The following is a 19,614-nucleotide window of genomic DNA, read 5'->3' on the forward strand; positions in this document are numbered from 1 at the left end:
CACTAGAAAGTAGACTGTGATAACTTAAAAATATATGCCATAAATTCTAAAGCAAGCATTTGAATAACACAGACGTGCTGGTAATAAACCAAGAAAGACTATAAATGGAGTCATACAATGAATTCAATTAGTCCAAAAGAAATCAGAAAAAAAGAAACAGAGAACATCTGAGACAAATAGAAAAAAAAAGACCAAATGATAGACTAAAATCTGAGCATATCAATAATCATATTAAATGTAAATAGTCTAAATACCCTAATGAAAAGGGAGAGATTGTCAGACTGAGGGAGGGGAAAGCAAAGCCCAACTATAGCCTCCTACAAGAAATGCACCTGAAATACAAAAACGCCAAAAAATTGAAAGTAGAAGGGTAGAAAAAGATATGCGATGCAAACACTAATCAAAAAAGCTAGGTGGCTATATTAATATCAAAGTAGATTTCAGAGTAAAGATAATGATAAAGGGGTCAACTTATCAAGAAGAAATAGTAATATTGAATGTTTATTTATCAAAGAACAGAATTTCATAATACATGAAGCAAAAATTGATAGAACTGCAAGAGAAATAGAGAAATATACAATTTTAATCAGAAATAAAAATACTCATCTCTCAACAAGTAAATAGACAACCAGTAAGGATATATAAGATTTGAATACTATTTGCCAACTTAATAGCCATTTATAGACTATTCCACCAGACAAAAAATATATACACAAACACACATTCTTGCCCAAAGAAAATTTAATAAGTGAGATAATATTGCAGGCCATAAGATAAGTTTCAACAAATTTAAAAGGACTAAAGTTATATGAAATGTGTTTAATATTTGAAAATCAATCAATATAATTTACCATATTAACAAACCAAAAGAAGAAAATCCATGTGATCATATCAATACGTGTAGAAAAACATTTTTGATCAAATCCAATATCCATCCCTTTTAAAAACTCTCAAAAATTTGGGAATAGAAGGGATTGTCCTTAACCTGATAAAAAGCATCTTTAAAAAACCTATATTAGCATCATACTTAATGGTGAAAGCCTGAATGCTTTTTTTCTCCCTACAGTTGGGGGATCTCATTCTCTTGCCCAATCTTACCATTTCTATTCAACATTGTACTAAAGGTTTGGCCCTTGCTACTATGTAAGGAAATAAATAAAGCATTTACATTGGAAAGTAAGAAGTAGTGTTTTTAATTTGCTGATGATGTGATTATCTATGTAGAAATTCTAATGTATCTATTTTAAAAATCTACTAAAATTAATAAGTGAGTTTAGCAAGTTTGCAGGACACAAAATCTACCTACATAAATTAATTATATTTCTTTACCCTTGCAAATAATAATACAGATTTGTGCACTGAAAGCTACAAAATATGCTGTAAGAAATTAAAGAAGACCTAACTAAATGGTGAGCTAAGCCATGTTTATGTCTAAGGGAACTCATATTATTACAAAGTTGATGCTTAACAACTTGTCTATGGATTTATTGTAATCCTAATCATCATCCCAGCAGGCTTTATTTTTTATAGAAATTGACAAATAGATTCCAAAATTCATATGGAAATGCAAACAACTTAAAATAGCAAAACAGTTTTGAAAAATAAGAACAAAGTTGGAAGACAATACTTTATTTCAGAATTTATTCAGTTCTTAATATAAAGCTAAAGTATTAAATACAGTGTGGATATGGTATAAAGTTTGACAGATTGATAGAACAGAATAAATAGCTCAGAAATAGATCTACACATACATTTTTTACAAAGTTGCAAAAGCAGCTCAATGGAGAAAGAAGTTTTCAACAAATGGCACTGGAAAATTTAAACATACATAAACAAAAAAAAGATCTTCAATCAGTATTTATACCATATACAAAATTAAATCAAAATGTATGACATATCTAAATATAAAACATATACCTACAAAATTTCTAAAAGAAAGGATGGAATAAATTCCTTATAACCTTAGGTTATGCAAAGGCTTCTTCGGATACTTTGTTAAAATTATACAGCTGACCCTTGAACAGCACTGGTTCAAACTGCATGCGTCCACTAATACACTGATTTTTTTTCAATAAATATACAGTCAGCCTTCCGTATCTTAAGGTTCAGAATCCACAGACAAGGAGAGCTAACTATGGGACTGGACTATAGATTTTAGTATCTGCTGTGGGTCCTGGAACCAATCCCCTGCTGATACTGAGGGACAGTTGTAATTCATAAAAAAACAATTTGATAAATTGGAATTAACCAAAAGTAAAATCTCTGCTCTTTGAAAAATACTGATAAGGGAATAAGGCAAGCCACAGACTGGGAAAAAAAATAAGGCAAGCTACAGACTGGGAATAAGGCAAGCCACAGACTGGCAAAGCAAATATCTGATAAAAACTTGTATCTTACGTATATAAAGAACTTCTAATACTCAATAATGTAAAAACAAATAACCCAGTTTAAAAAAAAGACAAAATATTTGAACGACACATTACCAAAGAAGACATAGGCAGAGCACATAAGCATATGAAAAGATGCTCAACATCAGTAGTCCTAGAGCAATGAAAATAAAAGCACTATGAAATACCACCATACACATTTCAAAATTTCTAAAATTAAAAAAAGATTGATAATCCCAAGTGTTGACTTGGAGCTCTCACATACTACTGGTAGAAATGTAAAAATTGTGCAACCGCTTTGGAAATAGTTTGCCAGTTTCTTAAAAAGTTAAACTTGTGTTATCACATGACCTAGTCATTACTAGATAATTAGCCAAAAGAAATGAAAGTATATGTCTACATAAACACCTGTACAAGAAAGCCCATAGCAGCTTTATTTGCAATAGTTAAAAACTGGAAACAACCCAACAGTCCATCAACAAACTTGTATATTTATACAATGGAATCATGTGCAATAATAAAGAGTGATGAACTATTGCTACGTTCTACAATAGGGATAAATTTCAAAATAAATATGATGAGTGAAAGTAGAAAGTACAGACCAAAAATGACTACATACTGAGTAATTCTATTTATATAAAATTCTAGGAAATGCAAATTAACATATAGTGATAGAAAGCAGATTAGTGGCTGCCTAATTATAGGACAGAAGGCATAGTAGGGAAAGTGTTGGAAAAAGAATTACAAAGCAGCAAAAGGAAACTGGGAGGCATAAATACTTCAGTATTATGATTGTGGTGATGAGTTCATGTATATATATGAACTAAACAAATTATGCAATTAAATATGTGTGATTTATTGTATGTCAATTTTATCCCAATAAAGCTGGTAAAAAACAAACCGACCACAAAACAAGGGGAGGTAAAACAGGAGAAGCAGGAGGCAGATTATGTCCAGCCTTGTATGCCCTAGTGAGGAATTTGAATTGAACTCAAAATGCTGTAGAGATGTTGGATTTCACCAGCTCTTATGAGTGTTCAGTTAATGCAAATGCAAAACAAACAAAAAAAAACCTTGCCTCATGTTCAAAGCACAGTACTAAGTGCTTTCACTTAAATGATCTCATTTTGTCTTTCCAACACCCCAGTAGTTATTATTTTTACTGATAAGGAATCTGATGATCATGGAGATTAAGTAATTCCTCAAAGGACTAGGCAGAAGAGCTAGGATTTGATTATGGCTTGTTTGCTGCAAAATCCATTCGTGCTTGACTACACAGAACATCCTGTCCTAATGGGAAGGTGCTTGCATTCCAGGGGGAGAGATGAGATAAATCCCCAAATAACTGTAACACAAGGTAGAACATGGTCACTGTTATTCAAAGACATAAAGAAAGAGCTGTAAGAACTCAGTGGAAAAGAGTGAGAAGCATCCTGATGGAAGGAGGCGAGTTGGAAAATAGGAAAACTTTACAGAGCAGGTAGTCTTTTCGTGGACCTTCAAGGATGGGTAGGATATGAACAGATAAAATTGGAGCAGGGGACTTTCTTAGTGACAGAAACTGCATAAGTAAGTCTACAGAAGAAAAATATAAAGTTCTTGGAGAAGAACACATCAGCTCTTTGGGGAGGGGCATACAGGGGTTAAGGAAACAGAGTAAAACATATTGTTTGGAAATTTAATTGAAGTCAGATAATTTGGTCTGTCCTAAAGCACAAAGCAAAGTTATGTGTTCACTGGATGGATGGCCAAGTTAGTCTTGATGAATGATGAATGTGGTAGGTTCTGGGTTGTCGTGGTTTGGATGGAGCCATGGTTGCTCAAATATTGGTCTGGTGATAAAAATCTTCCATAGATGTATAGAGAGTTAATGCTGAAAGACACCAATAAATCATCTAATCTCATCTCTTTTATAGATAAAATAATGGCTGAGAGAGGTGAAGTGACATGTCTAAGGTGAGTTGGTAGCAAAGACACACTTAAAGCTATGTATAAATTTCCCAGACACCTTGTCTTTCTACTGTATCGTGTTGCCTCAGCCCATGGCCTTATCTTTCCTGAGCTTCCTCTACACTATTTTAATAACAAAGAGTTAAAGATAGGAACATCTGATGGAGGTGAGATTATCACAGTAAACAACACTTTGTAGGAAACAGATTGATGCCTGTGCTTGTGGGCAGACGTCTAAAAGTAACCCATCTGGATTGCTGGAATGAGAATCTCTTAATATAAATAAAAATTTTATGTTGGAAAATGAACAGAGTATGTTGTGAGCTTGAAGAGTGTCTAGGACGTGAACAAAGAAATAAACTTGCAAACATGAAACACACAGGGCCAGATTCTTTCTATGGAATCAGAGAAGTCACTGATGGGATGAGAAAAATAAATTAACGTGAACCTATGTTTTTGCGAATTCATTCAGTAAGTGGACATCTATTAAACGCTCACTATGTGTCACATGCTCTGCTCAGGAGTTAGTAAACCACTGTTGTTTTTCTCTGTTCAAGATTTGTTCTCTACTTCTTTTGGTCCTTCTCACTACCTTTCTTTCTTTGCCCCTGCCCCATTCTTGTGTGGTTTAGGTGTGATTGACAATCAGGGTATCCTACAGCCATTGGGGTGAGTTGGCCACTCACTCAGACCTGCCCCCGACCACATTACCTTATCCTCCTAGACTCAGCAATTTCCACAGGGGTGAGCATGAGAACCAGACTTGGCCAATCAGAATTCTTCCCTGGGAATTTATATTTAGCCACTGGAGAAAGATGGTCTCTCTTTCCTTGTAGTTTATAAAGTCAAGGATGTAATCCCAGAATATCAAGCAGCCACTATGTGGCAAAAGAGCATTTGAATTGTGAGTGAATAAAGCCAGTTCTCAGAAAGAAGAAGAACCAGAGCCAAGAAATGTCAAGTTTTGACAATGTGAGCTCCCGGATATAGTCATGCCTGAATCCAATGCCACCCCAGTGCTTCCCACTTATGTGAACCAATGTTCTCCTTTTGGTGTTTAAACTAGTTTGAACTCTGCTGCTTCACAAGGAAATATTCATACTGATGCAGTAATTCAGAGGACATGCTGTGAGCCCCCATTGTGTGGCAAGGTATATTCTGGGGAGGAACTTCAGAGATGAGTGTGGTATGCCCCTACCTTTGTGGAGGAGGTCACAGCTAGTTTGGGGGTCAGGCATGCAAATCTATAATGACAATACTGTAATACAATAACAATAACAAAAGTAAGTACCTGGCACCCTGGAAAGATGAAGAACTCAAGAAATTCACCCCAGACATGGAGACACTAGAGCATGGTTTATAATAATGGACAGTTCATTGCTCTGAAGCAAAACTTAGGAGCAAAGCCTTCTCAGATAGAAGATCATCAGCAAAATATGGAATTTTAAAGTAGCTTGGCACATCTGGGGACCTCTCAGAAGGTTAGTATTGTCGGGGGAAGTCACTACAGATGAGACTAGAGATGCAGGGAGAAGCCAGATGGTAGGGGGCTTTGACAGAATCCAGCCTACCAGCAAAGGCAAATGCTAAGGTGTTTTAAACCATGGGAGAGTAACGTGATCACTTGATTAAGGAAGACTTGCACATTTAGGGTACAGGGCTCTAGTGCTTCTGGAAAATTACCAACAGACTCAGAGAAATAATAAGTCCAGAAAAAAAATGTCAGATATAACTATAAACAGATTGCTGTCAAAGTAGGAGTCTCATCTACAGTTACCTGCTGGAGGGCAAACTTCCCTGGCCCTCAGGTCCCAACAAAAGTACCTCATCACCCAGGGCACCTACTGATCTTCCAGAAGATTACATCAGAATTTTTATGAACCTCCCATCACCATTCTCATAGCTTTTCTAAGGACCATTTTCCTGGGAATACATTTTTCATGTAGGTCCAGGCAGGCCTTAAGCTGGTCTAAAGTTCATATTTGCAACTTCTTCCCAATCAGAGGGAAATTTTTCTATGAGGTCTGTGAAATCTATCAGCTTTTTGACATGATGTTTATGAGATTTAAGCTGCCAAAGAGCTGGAGCTGTGTCCTACTTATCTCTGAATCCAAATACTTATGTCCTTACTCATAGGTAAGTGTGTAGTAAATGTTTACTGAATGGATTTTTTGGGCACATACTTTCCCCACTATAAGAATACCCAGAGTGAAAATTGCACACCTTCAATTTCCTGAAAGTCTTGATGCATTATTTTGTCATTAATTATCCAGCAATCAGAAGTTTAGGTTTAATATTTTAAGAAGCAGAATTTTAATGAGAAATGAAGTGTAAATATTTATGTCCCAAAATAACATAGCTGCAATTAATCGGAGCTCCAGTGCCTGAGTGTCAGAGTTTCTTGGCATTGTGTCCTCTAATTATATTCTCTAGCCTGTGTCTGTAGGCACAATCTATTTCTATTTCCCCTTTTGTATGGCCCCGTTTTCGTAAGTACAAAGGTTCAGGAATAAATATAGGGTCTAAATCAGTCCCCAAGAACCAATCTAGGATAAGCATGCTGAATCTATATAAAAAATCCTATTATATTCTCCTTTTTTAAAGATTGACTTCTTATGCAATCCTGCTATCAGTTTCTATGTATAATTGTCTAACCAGGTACATGTGTGCTCTAACATCTGCTAACACTGGCAGGCCCCAAAATAAACCTCCACATTAGCAACTTGCACTTAAAGAAAAACAACATTTATCCGGAAACATCTGCTGAGCTATTTTCTGTTTTCTCCTTCCCTCCCTCCCTCCCTCCCTCCCTCCCTCCCTCCCAGAGCTGTTGAAGCAGAGGGAGGTGAGCATACAGCTTGAGACTTCCATCTCAAGTAAGGGAGGCTCAGAAGGGAAACAGGTACTTGGAAGAGGGAAGATGAAAGCTAGAAAGAGCTCAGGGAAGAAAATGGTGTAAGGGTGGGATGACAGCTATAGGGGTGCAGGCACAGCTCTAAAAGTATAGGTGGAGCACTCAGTTTACTCTCCACTCTGTCTCTTCCCTCCTGGGTTGATTTGGAAAAGCAGCTTCACTCTGAACCTCCTGGGGCCCCTTTTAAATACTTATAATAACACCAGTCTCAGATACTCTTCTTGAGGCTTCTATATTTTGATATATGTCAATGTGTTTAGCATATAGTAGCATTCAATACAAAGTGATTGAATCAATTCTTGACTGACAAGTTACAATTTCAGGGGAAATAATCAAGGAGGTGATAAATTGAGATTCTCTCTCCAAAATCACTCTGATATCTGATATACAGATTTTCAAAATGTTGTTTGGTTCTTGTTCCTATCAGTTACATTCCAATTCATGAAATAATGGCAAATGAAGGAGCACTTGAGCCCTCCTCCCCCAAACAGCGTCACTCATTACCTGCTTCAAGACCGAGTCCACTCTTCCATCATTAGATTGGAAACTCCTCCGGTGGGGGTGGGGGGGGGGGAAACTGTGAATTTCACATCTTTGTTTCTCCTGTTCTGTTCTGTTCTGTTTTGTTTCCCATTGGCTTTAACACAGAACCTTGAGCAAAGAGTGGTGCTCAGGAAAGCATATTGAATTGAAACCAGCTGGATCAGAATAGGATCCTGCAGACGGAGAAAGCATCTTATTCTAGCATTGGGCTTTTCCATGGGTGCATGCGTTTTGGATATCCTGGGAAATTCCAGCACTTAAGAGCCCTTAAATATACACAAAGCCCTTGAACTTATCCAGGTTCTTTCTAAAATGCAACTAGCTTTGGAAGACATTTTCAAGAGGTTTTCAGTTGTTTTCCTAGTGTAATTTCAGATGTTACCTCCACCAGGAAGATTTCTTCAGACATCCAATCTCTCCACTGTACTTTCCTAGTTCATTTTACATGTCTGGATGTATCAGTTATGGTAGTTGTTATAGTAGATGAATTTTGAAATCTCAGTGCTTTATCCTGAGAAAAAATGTATTAATATGGATATCGGACTGGGGGCAGGGAGGGGTTGAGCTCCACACAGTCATCTAGGGATCCAGGCTGGTAGAGACTCTGGTGGTCAACATGTAGCTTCCAAGATCATCAAGGGCATTGATGTCCTCTAGGCAGGAAGAAGAGAGATCATGAAAGGTCATGCATAAGGTTTTGAAGGGTGAGCTCTAGAATTAGCATATATCACGTTTTTTTAAGCTAGTTATCTTAACAGAGGATACAAGTGGCGGTCACAGCTCAGCCAACCAGTAGCAACTCTAGACAGGCTTTGCTGATCACCTAATATGGGCAGAATCTCATGGTAATTAAGAGTGTGGTCCCTGGAATCTGACTGCTTGACTTGACTCTCAATTCTATGTCTTGTTCATTTATGGTTTCTTGATCTGTAAAATGGACATAATAATAACCGTTGGGAGGAAATAAATGAGTGAATATACTTAAAGGGCTTAGTATAGCTTTGAGAATATTGCAAGAACTCAATATATGTGCATTATTTTTATTGCTTCCTAAAGTTAACATCTACTAAGTGGTACCTAATTTTGTAGCACAGTTATCTGGATCCTTATATAAGTTCTTGTTCTGAGTCTGGTTTTTCAGTTATTCCTGTCCTGTGAACCACTTTTATCTACCAATTTATTATCTTTTTACTTTTCTTAACCAGAGTTGGTTACTGTTGCCTGCAATCAAAACTTCCTCAGCTTACCCTCTGGAGTACTATTTATTCATCTATGAAATTGTTGATATAAAATAGGTAAAATCTGTCTTAGCACTGAGGTTCTAGCATCCCAGTTCCATTATTTAATTTTTTAAGCAACTGACATCTTGGATATAGAGATAAAGAGATTGCTATACTTTTTACAAATAATATAGGCCTGTGGGATATTGCAGCTTGAACTAGCCAGATGGCTGTTATTATTTTTTTCTTTTTTAGGTTTTTTGGAAAATGCTATTTCATACTCCATGCTCACAAACACAGGTTTATGCAAGCGCTACATTTGTTTCCTTTTGTTCTTCTTTACTTCCCTAGTCACATTTTCTAAGATTAATGTTTTGAAATAAAGCAATTTAATGTTAATACAAGTGACTGTTAGAAATGTCACATGATGCCCTTAAGAACTGGAAACAGGAGTGTGTGCCCTTGTTTCTCCAACACGTTCATACACTTGTTCCTTTCTATAAATTATGCAACTCTCCAGTCTTTTTCAACATGTCCAATTCAGTTTGAATTTCATTCAAACACTGCAGACAAAATGAGATCCCTCCTCAACCCTTGACCTCAGGCCCCTCTTCTCTCCACAGGTAATTACAAGCTACCCTGTAGGTGCAATGCCTCTTACTTGTCTAGCCTGGTTTTAAAAGCCTTTATGTGCATGGTGTTGTCTTTCCTGTAGGATTTTTTTGACCGTGATTTTTGTCTGTTACCAATTTAAATCGTACTGGTTTTCTCACTCAACAATATGTGTCCGAGAGCCTTACATATTAATATAGATAGACATTATTTTAGAGGCCACATAGTGTTCTATGCAATGTCCAAAACTATTAGCCATTCCTTTATTGATAGACATTAGTTTCCTGATTTCTGCTATTCCAAGCAGTGTCACAGTGATGATCTTTATGCCTGATTTGCTAGGTCCCAGTGAAAGTGTTTCTCCAGGCGAGAAACATAGACTCATCAGTAATGACAATCTACCCTCTGAATAGGCTCTGCAAATGTACATTCCAAAACGTAAGAGAGACTCTGTTCCCCAACCCCTCGCTAAAAAATGGCTATTATTAATCTTTCCGTTTTTGCCAAACCATTGAGTGAGGAATAGTATCTTCTTGTTGTTTTAATATGCATTTCACTGGACTAGACTAGCTTTCCATATATGCATTGATCTTTTGTATCCCTCCTTCCGTAAACTTCATGTTCAATATTCTGTTGGGCTATTTGTCTTTACCTTATTGACTTGTGGGAGTTATTTATGTGTCTCTAACATAGCTTCTTGCTTGCTACATACACTGTGAAAGTTTTCTTTTTTACAGTTTTCTACCCACCTTTGATTCCATCCATCTCTTCCTTTGAATTCTTCATTTGGCATTAGGCTCTTTGACTACTTGGTCTTCATGTTGACATCTATACTTCGTTCCACTTACCTCTGATGCCTGTGAAAAATTCACAGTTGCCTAGCTTTTGTTCTTGGAAGTGTCCTTTTGTGATCTCTAAGCAATAGGTCGTGGGCCTGTCCCCGGCCTTGTACTGACTAGATCTTTTTGGTCAACTGGTAGGCATCTTGAATTTAAGACTTCCTTCCTCCTAGGACTGAATAGTACGGGGTGGATCACATGGCCTGTGCTTGCTCTTCCCCTAGGCCATCTCCTTATCTCTCTACTTCAGACTGTGAAAGAAGAGGCTGATGTTTATGAGCAAATCACAATTAAATTATACTCAGTCATTATTATGACATAATTATGATCGCTCCCTAAACAGTCATAAGTCTTCATCATTGCTTCCAGTTTTCTAGAACAGAGTTAATTTAATGTTCTTTTTTAAGTGAAGAAAGACAAGCTAGAAACATGATGCTATAGTCAATGTTTTGTCTTCCCTCCCTTTCATAGCCCAAAGTGTATTACATTTTGTCCATCCCAGCTACTAAACTCTGGAACCCTAGGTGTACAAATTACAAAGGTACAAAAAGAATACTGAATGTTCAGGAAAGAATCAGAAATAGGATGTTGAGGTGAGGTATAAAAGAACATATTGATAGAGAAGTTACAAAGGTAGGCAGAGAGAATAATCAGAGCATTCCAGGCTAGAGGAATGACTTTGAATTCAATTCAAAATGAAATGGGAGCCATTGGAGGACTTTAATTGGGAGGGAAAATATGCTCAGATATTTGTTTTCAAAAGATCGTCATTACTCTCGAGTGAAGGAAGGATAATAGTGGGGTAAGAGTTTTGGAAGACATAAGTGGACAAGGTTTGAAGCTGTGTTCAATGGAGAAAGAGTGAGGATGCCAGGGATATTTTCATGTTCAAATTTGTCCACCAATGTATCAATCAATAAATCTTTGAGTCATTTTATCTTTAGTTTTCTATTTTCAACCAACAGCCAGAACCCTAGATTTTGCCTTTCATAGACATGTCTGAGAGGGAAGATGTTTTCAAAAACAAACCAAAAAAATCAATAATTATTTTTTATTAAAAAAATTTTGTTAGGTTAATACTATACTATTTAGATCACTACTACTATTCTGACATAGAAATCATTTATCCTGTCATCTGAAGTGATTCATGAGTAGAGGGAATTCTGGTTAATACAGCCCAGGTCAAAGAATGACTAATTCATTTATACCTTACATCATAATTTTCCACTTGAAAAATAAATTTATTTCAGATAAAATGGATGAGAGCAAAGTAAAAATTTATGTGAAGTTTTCATAATGTTCTTGGAACTCTTTACTTTGCTATTAGGGGTCTAATTGTGTTCAGATTAGGCTATTCTTCTCTCAAAGACACAGTTTACCAGTTTTGTTTTGCTTGTGTTTGCGTTTTTATTTTTTACAGTTTAGCCTGGTGGAATGACTTTATACTTGGGGTTAAAAAAAACCTAAATATGCACATGCATGCACACATACACACACCATCACTGACATAAGATTCGATATTATGCAACTTTCTTACTTTGTCTAAGCATCATTTTCCTCTTGTTATCTTTAAAATGAGAATAATTGTCACTTATCTTCTTCAGTCACAGGGTCTTGAGATGATCAAATTAGTTTCATGGTATAAAGATATAATTATAGTTGATGTTGTTAATATTATGTAACAAGATATGACTCAGCATCATGTTACAAAAATGTATTCCGTAAAGTATGTTTCAAAAATACTACTTTGACAGGGCATTTTCCAAAGTATTTTCTACAATAACCTAACATGACTGTTGAACTTAATGTATTTCGAGTTTTTCTTTCACTCAACTAATATTAGTTGAATGAGTGAATGATGCCATCAAATCATGTCAGTGTGACTTTAATCCTTAAAAATATTCGTTGATTTTATCCACTTCTTTTCTTCCCACGACCTTGGCTCTCCATCTCCTACTCTAACTGACTAAGTACCTTCCCTACCAGACCTCTCTTTCACCCATTCTCGTATTCTCTCTCCCCAGAGAACATCCTACACAGAGCTGCCCAAAAAGTTTATCATGAATATATCTCATCTGTCACTCCTCTATTCATGAATCTTCCATGGTCCCCCATCACCTACAGTATGACAAAATTCTAGCTTCCTGCCATGGCTTGTAAACCCTCTACTGCTCTAACCAGTCTAAATAGCCAATTGCTGAGATACATCAGGTTGCTTTAACCTCCAAGGCAGTTACACATGCTGTTTCTCCTTGTTTGGAATGTCCTTCCTCCACCCTTTACCCAGCTGACTCATTCCTTAATAGCCCAGCTCTGAAATAACCTAGATGATGTCTTTAGTGACCTCTCATCTTTGAGTCATCAACCTTTCCCTCCACTTAGCTAATTGTGTACTTTGTATGTAACTCTGTCATTTCACTTATCACTCTGTGTCACGATTTTCCAAGGAGACCATGAGATTTAGAATCTCAGGGTCCACGTGCTGTTCTTATCTTGGAACTTAGCCAGATGCCTGGTATCAGACACTCAAAAATCCTGGTGAACTGATTTCCATTGGTTTGAATTGGTAAATCCTTTCCATTTCAATTTGACTAATATTGATTTTGCATTTGCTATATGACACAACTGGAGGAAGACCTATGAGATCAATTATAAACAGATGGATCTCTGCCTTAGTTGGAACTTTTATCTAGAAAGGGAGATCAGGCCTGTATAAGTAATTACAATTGAGATTGTCAACTCGAGTGAATGCTCCATGAGAGCGGGGACATGTCTCTCTTCTAAACTGTTCTTCACACAGCTTGAGCACACCGTGTGTACTCAATATGTATCACTGAAAAAATTATTGGGCTGATCAGATCCAGCCCAGCTCCTACAGCTTAAGTTAATGCTTTGAAATGTCTATTTACATTTTTAAATATGGAATCTATTTCATGTAATGGATCATATCAGAGTCTCTGGCTCTAATTTTAGGAGACAGAATGTTACAGGGCTACCAGCCAACTGTTTCCTTTGAGCAAATCTGTAACTGGAAAGTGTGAATGCAAATTTTTATAGCATTTATTGCATTTTTATTATAATTTTTTTTACTTTATTTACTGAAGGAAATTTAGAAAATAAAATAATATCAAGAAGAAAATGAACATTACCTAGAGGTAATCTCTGAACATTTTGATACTTTTCCTTTCAGTTTTTATGTGTGTGTGTGTAATGTGTGTGTGTGTTTATGTATACACACAGGGTGACCAACAAGTTTTGAATCGTAGGCAAATACGTAAGTGGCTAATTTATCATATATTATAATACTTGATAAAATAATATTGTCTGTATTTCCAGAATTTATGGTATATATGACATATGTTAATTGACCTATGTTTGGTGGATATATATTGATAGCACTCTTGTCATAGAACTTAGAAGAGTATATGTTACATCCCCTTCAATTTCACTATCAGATGGTTTGTTCTAATAAAGCAAAGGTTCTACAAAATTCTGTCAAAGGCAGAACAAGTATTTGCCAAGAGGCACAAAAACAATCTCACTACTTTTTCTGTGGTTCAGGGAACTCCCCCTCCTACTCTCCCTCCCCAAGAGCAGTCAGACTGACACTTACCATGAAAGGTGGAAACAGATATTTAACCACAGGATCCACTGGACTTGTGTTTGGGTTTGATGATAACCTTACATGCTATGTAGATTTAGGATCAATGGGATCCTGGACCTTAAATATTATTTAGGTGACATTAGTCGACTGGTTTTGCCATATTGATGCAACAGTAGTAGATCCCTTGTAACATTCCTAATCACCTTGAATGTTACTCTTTTCACCAATAACATGAACTTTTACCAACATTTATGCTAATTAACACATCCTCTGGTGTAAATTTTAACAATATTATACATGTCACGTAACCACTCTAAAGGGAATGATTCTTGATATGCATACTCTAAGTGCTAAATAACAGTCTGGAATTAAATTAAATTTTACCCACAAATATCACACTATTTATACAGAAGTATTTTTAAAGTAAATTACCTTGTAGACATTATAAGCAATTAATAAACATCTTTCAATTATGTACATCTGTATGTAAACTATATTTGTTATATAAGAATCCACCTGTGGATTCTATATGTGACCATACAGCCATAAACACAGATATACCTGAACATAACAAGTTTATGTTATTAAATGGCAGTTTCAAATATGCTTTATTTAAAATCAATTTTTATTGGAGTATAGTTGCTTTACAATGTTGTATTAGTTTTTACTGTACAGCAAAATGAATAAAAAAATTAATGTTGCACAATTTTCACACCTATCTACTCTTTCACATCCTGCTTCCTCTAATTAGCAATATATCTTGAGCATTGCTTCCTTTCCATGAATACTTTTCACATAAAAGATTAAAACAAAAGAAAACAAAGCTACTCTTTGGGGATTTTCTTTCCTAGATATTATAAAGTCTACTTCTTAAAATAAAAAATGACTACCATTTATTGCATGATTCACATGTGTCAGAAACAGAGTTGGGAATTTTCAAACATTGTCTCATTTAGTTTTCACATATGCAGCTCAGAGGATTTATGTAGCTTTCCTAAGTTCATATTCTAATATTGCTCAAATGTTTTCAAATATGAGATATATGCTTATTATACTAAACTGCCTTAAAGAGCTTTTGGAAAATTGATACTTAAGCAGCAAATATCAAATGCCTATTCTAGGCAGTATGTGACACCATTTTATTTATTTATTTATTTTTTAACACCTTTATTGGAGTATAATTGCTTTACATTGTTGTGCTAGTTGCTGCTGTATAACAAAGTGAATCAGCTATACGTATACATATATCCCCATATCCCCTCTCTCTTGCGTCTCCCTGCCACCCCCTCCCTATCCCTCCCCTCTAGGTGGTCACAAAGCACCGAGCTGATCTCCCTGTGCTATGAGGCTGCTTCCCACTAGCTATCTATTTTACATTTGGTAGTGTATATATGTCCATGCCACTCTCTCACTTCATCCCAGCTTACCCTTCCTCTTCCCGATGTCCTCAAGTCCATTCTCTATGTCTGCATCTTTATTCCTGTCCTGCCCCTAGGTTCTTCAGAAAAAAAAAATTTTTTTTTTTAGATGCCATATATATGTGTTAGCATACGATATTTTTCTCTTACTGACTTACTTCACTCTGTATGACAGACTCTACGTCCATCCACCTCATTACAAATAACTCAATTTCGGTTCTTTTTATGGCTGAGTAATATTCCATTGTATATATGTGCCACATCTTCTTTATCCATTCATCTATTGATGGACACTTAGGTTGCTTCCATGTCCTGGTTATTGTAAATAGTGCTGCAATGAACACTGCGCTACACGACTCTTTTTGAATTATGGTTCTCTCAGGGTATATGCTCAGTAGTGGGATTGCTGGGTCATATGGTAGTTCTATTTTTAGTTTTCTAAGGAACCTCCATACTGTTCTCCATAGTGGCTGCATCAATTTACATTCCCACCAACAGTGCAAGAGGGCTCCCTTTTCTCCACACCCTCTCCAGCATTTATTGTCTGTAGATTTTTTCCATGATGGCCATTCTGACTGGTGTGAGGTGATACCTCATTGTAGTTTTGATTTGCATTTCTCTAATGATTAGTGATGTTGAGCATCCTTTCATGTGTTTGTTGGCAATCTGTATATCTTCTTTGGAGAAATGTTTATTTAGGTCTGCAACCCATTTTCGGATTGGGTTGTTTGTTTTTTTTGATATTGAGCTGCGTGAGCTGCTTGTATATTTTGGAGATTAATCCTTTGTCAGTTGCTTCATTTGCAAATATTTTCTCCCATTTTGACGGTTGTCTTTTCCTCTTGTTTATGGTTTCCTTTGCTGTGCAAAAGCTTTTAAGTTTCATTAGGTCCCATTTGTTTATTTTTGTTTTTATTTCCATTTCTCTAAGAGGTGGGTTAAAACGGATCTTGCTGTGATTTATGTCATAGAGTGTTCTGCCTATGTTTTCCTCTAAGAGTTTTATAGTGTCTGGCCTTACATTTAGGTCTTTAATCCATTTTGAGTTTATTTTTCTGTATGGTGTCAGGGAGGAGAGTGTTCTAATTTCATTCTTTTACATGTAGCTGTGTGACACCATTTTAAAATGCTAACTTATTTAGTATTTATTCTGTCCTGTAGCTGAGAGCTTGTCAAAGCTTCTTTGCAACCACTGTGTCCTTTGATCATTTAATCAGACACCTGAGGAAGTCTCATAGAATCAAAGAATCTCAGCGCTCCGGGGTCAGCTGTCCAAGTATTCATCTAGTGCCTGACTATCTCCAGGAACAGGGACCTCCCTGCTGGCATGGCTCTGACTGCCGAAGCCCTGCACTGTAGTTAGAAAAGAAGGTGATAGCAATGTCAGATGATTGATTCTCTGGAGATCAGAGTGGCTTTCTTTTGCTGAAATCCATGGATACGCTTAGAGATTGTCATACTGACTGAAGTAAATCAGACAGAGAATGACAAATATCATATGATATTGCTTATATGAGGAATCTTATAAAATGGTACAAATGGACTTATTTACAAAAAAAGAAATAGAGTCACAGATGTAGAAAACAAACTTATGGTTACCAAGGGGGAAAGGGGGGGAGGGATAAACTGGGAGATTGGGATTGACCTATACACACTACTATGTATAAAATAGATAACTAAAAAGAACCTACTGTATAGCACAGGGAACCTAACTCAGTACTCTGTAATGACCTATATGGGAAAAGAATCTAAAATAGAATGGGTATACGTATATGTATAACTGATTCATTTTGCTGTACAGCAGAAACGAACACAAAATTGTAAATCAACCATACTCCAATAAAATTAATTAAATAAAATAAATAAATAAAGGATTTGGCTTTTAACCTTGTGGTGCCCCACACTGACCAAATACCTTCTCTCCTTAGAGTAACTCCTTCCCTTGATCAGATGGGACCCACTGCGAAGTAGAGGTTAGAACATTGGCTTTGGAATGACACACTTGTCTTGTGTCCCACCTGCCATTAACTAGTTGACAATTTCTTTTTCCTCCAAGTCCTCTATGAACACCTGTTAATTTCCAGTTCGTAATAGTTGTCCAAAAGTCACTCGGTAAGTAAAAAATCTGAGTTAAGCAAAGGAATAAGCTTCAGAAATAAGATAATGAATCCTCCCTTCTTCCATCTTCCATAGGGAAGAACATCTAATTAGTACCCCCCAAAAGTTCTTGTATTAGTTTTCTAGGACTGCCATAACAAATTATCACACACTTGGTTGCTTAAAACAACAGAACTTTATTCTCTCACATTTCTGGAGGCTAGAACCTAAAATCAAGATGTCAGTAAGGCCATGCTCCCTCTGAAGGCTCTAGGGGAGAATCCTTCCTTGCCTCTTCAGTTTTTTTGGCTCCTGATATTCCTTGGTTTGTGACAGCGTAATTCCATTCTCAGCCCCCCATCTTCACGTGACTTTCTTCCTGTGTCTTTTTCTTTGTTATCTCCTTTTGTTAAAGATGCCTGTCATTGGATTTAGGGATCAGCCTAATCCAGGATGATTTCTTCTCAATATCCTTACTTATTTACATCTACAAAGACCCTTATCTCAAATAGGGTCACATTCCATGGTTCTAGATGGACATATCTGTTGGGAGCTACTGTTCAATCCACTACACCATGAATTCTAAATTTCTGTCTTTTGGAAAATGCTGTAAACTCTGCTAAGTTCAAGCATTTGTGCATGGAAAAGTGGGCAAAGAAATGGGACAGACTATCATCACTGAAATTCAATCATGCCCACCAGGTTATTTTTTATTAAATTGCAGTGGCCTTCCAGCTCTATCTCCTTGAACAATCCTTTGAATCCAGAGAGACCTGTATTTAACTGGATTCTCTGTTCCTTAACTTTATGTGAGACTTTGTGCAAGTGCTTCAGCCTCTATGGACTGCAGATACCTTGTATATAAAATAGGAGTAATGAAACTGATGCCCAGCGTTGTCATGAAGATTAAATGATACCACATGTGTAAAATGAGTCTCCTGACAGACACGTCACAACATAACACAGGGACGTTTTTGCTCCCTGCCTTTTCTGACTCACATTTCCAGTATGGGTTTCTACCACACACCACCAACAGAAAATCACAACCACTGAGTGTAGATTTAAATTTAACTCTTAGCGGCAATTAATCTCCTCTATTTCAAAATTCTTGTGAGACAGCTAACTCTTGTGCCCATGTCCTGCCAAAACATCTGAGGCTAATTCTGTTGTCCTTAGAGTTTCTATTCATTTCTCCAAGGCCATTCTCTTAGCTTGTCTGGAATCTGTTTAATCACTCTTTCAAATAACAGCTCCCAAAGGCCAGGGTACCAGTTCATTCTATGTGTCTCAGGCCCCTCTGTATACCTGAAATGTGGTGGGGCTCTGTATATGTTCACTGCCAGCTTCTCATTTCAAATGGTTAAAAGGTGTCCATCCCTCAAGTTCATGTCTTCATTTTTACTCAAGACTGAAAACTGTATTTCCTTCTTTGTTCTTTATATAATGTGTTTTTAATCCCAGAGAAGCTTCTTCCTCTACATTTTCGATCCACTTGTTACAGAGCAAAGCCCAGAATTATCATGGGACTGGGCTGGTGCCAGTTGCAGCCCTGTCTTTGTACACCTGCTCTGCGTCTTGAATGCGCTGTCCTGGGAATGATCTATCTCCCTGGGCAGCCATGCCCTCAGGCTTGGGGTTGTGTTTGGCATTCTTGGGGGGAGATGGGAAGGCAGCAATGGTAAGGCATTGAAACCACTAAGAGAGTGAATTTGGAGGTCTTGTTTTCCTGACTCCTTTGGGGCTGGGCCCTCTGCCAAAGCCCTAGCTTTTGTCAAGTGGTCCTTTCCATGCAATTCTTTATTTGGAAGCCAGGACCACTCCTTCCCTTGTCCCTTCAGACCCCTGGGTGGCAACAGCTCCCCGCTGTTGCCAGGACCTGAGCTGACCCTCCTATGTTGTCCTCCTTAAACCCTGACCACATCATTGTGATGAGTCGCTTTCCTCAAACTTCCCAACTGGAGTATGCCATCTTTTTGCTATCTGGACCCTGGCAAACATAATAATTAATACTGCAAGTAGCACCAGAATAA

Source organism: Eubalaena glacialis, chromosome 5 (assembly GCF_028564815.1).
Source record: "Eubalaena glacialis isolate mEubGla1 chromosome 5, mEubGla1.1.hap2.+ XY, whole genome shotgun sequence".
Lineage (NCBI taxonomy): Eukaryota > Metazoa > Chordata > Mammalia > Artiodactyla > Balaenidae > Eubalaena > Eubalaena glacialis.